Source organism: Echinops telfairi, unplaced genomic scaffold (assembly GCF_000313985.2).
Source record: "Echinops telfairi isolate 266 unplaced genomic scaffold, ASM31398v2 ScPeMD7_12;HRSCAF=54, whole genome shotgun sequence".
In the NCBI taxonomy this organism is placed as follows: Eukaryota; Metazoa; Chordata; class Mammalia; order Afrosoricida; family Tenrecidae; genus Echinops; species Echinops telfairi.
Genome location: NW_022103909.1, coordinates 9,707,628 through 9,709,370, shown reverse-complemented (window position 1 = coordinate 9,709,370; position 1,743 = coordinate 9,707,628). Strand labels below are relative to the sequence as shown.

Here is a 1,743-nt window from a genome sequence, read left to right as displayed (position 1 = left end):
AAGACAATGCCCAATGATAGATCCAAGTGTTTGCACTCCTGGGTGTTTGATTGATAGACTCAGCATAATTCTGTATTTGGGTACTGTATCTTAAAGAGGAAAAATAACTATCTGTAACTTTATGATTAACATAATGAAGAGTGTGTGTGAGGGGGTGGTGGTGATAGAGGGTTGTTGCTTGCCTACTATGTGCTAGCTAATTTATTTTGCCTTTAATCGTCATTACATTATGACTTGCACACACTTAAAGGAAATAGGTTTTGAGTTTAGCCTTGCAAAAGTCTAAGATCCTCAAATCAGTTTTCACTCACATCCACTGTGTATGATGGAATAGAGCTGTCCCTTCAGATCTCTGAGGCTGTGGATATTCACGGGTCAAAGCCCTCGTTTTTTTCTCCCACAGAGTGGCTGGAGAATTTGAACTGTCAACTTCGAGCTACCAGCTCAATATGTTGACCACTATGCACCAGGGCTCCTTGATATAAGGATAGACGTGGTAACATAGAAGCCACAGAACAAGCAATCTCAATATGAGCACAACAGCTAAAAGTTCTTTGCAATTTTTCTGAAACAGAACCCATATTGTGGAGAAGTTTATCCTGCTGCTTCTCAGAATCAGGCTCCGGTTTTGCAAAAAAGGCTTGGGAGTGTAGGAGCTCCCACCGTTCGTTCACCAGAGGGTGTGGGCAGAAAGGGAGAAGAGTGTGATCTCGTTACTGGCCAACAACTTGGGGGCTGATATGCTCCTGGGGGAGTGCAGATGGCTATCTGCTTCCTGGTCCAATCCAATGCAAGGTAAAGTCCAGCATCCCCAGTCACCACCCTGCAGGCCTCCCCTGTGTGGGCTCTTCGTTGTGCTTCTCAACCTTCCTCAGGCCATGACCCTTTCACACAGTTCCTCAGGTGGTGGCCACCCCCCAACCATAACATTATTTTCATTGCTACTTCATAACTGTCATTTGCTACTGTTATGAATCGGGCAACCCAAGTTGAGAGCCACTGATCTAAACAATCAGAAACCACTGCTGGTAAACAGCTTCATCTCTCTTTACCAGGCCCCTCCCTCCCTGCTCTGTGATTGCTGGAAGCTCTGGAGTTCTTGCTTGCTTGCCTGCACTTTCCTCCCTTAGATCTATCTCCTGCTGGCCTCCCCTTCTTCTCTCCATATTAGTCTGCGCTGGGTCTGTGTCCGACTGAGGATCCACTGAAGTATGCTTCCTAGGAACACTCCCTGGCATGTCCCGCAATGGCAACGGGATGCCAGTGTGGTTGGCAGGACCCCTCTGCTCCCTATCTGTCCTCAGCCACGGCCTGCAGTCAGTTTCGTCTTATCTCAATTTTCATCTTTATTTTATTTTTTATTTTCGGGTCTCCAAGATTACCTACATCTGTTTTTTTTTGTTTACTTTGTGTATGTGTGTGCTATTGTTACAGAGGGATATCATAGAGTTGTTTTTTTTAACTAGGTTACCATTTTAGCTCCGTTTTTAAAAACTCAATAACATGGAAAAATACTCATAATAAAATGTTTATTTGTAATGTCTATCCTACATGTGAAAATGTAGGATAGACATTACAAATAAAATATTACTTCAATGTTAAAAAATGTTAAATAAGTATTATTTCAATATGTATTCATGAATAAAAGATAGCGCCTATCTATAGTGAGTAAGGTCACAGATAATTTTCATTTTACTTGTATGCTTTTATTCATCTTATGAATTTTCTACAATTAAATATGTA

General features: G+C 42.0%; 1 protein-coding gene across 1 annotated transcript in view; it reads right to left on the bottom strand.

Moving 5' to 3' along the window:
• Positions 1-1,743, bottom strand: part of NELL2 (neural EGFL like 2) — a 438,054-nt gene that overhangs the window by 35,903 nt on the left and 400,408 nt on the right. The gene's annotated exons all lie outside the window — the stretch shown is intronic.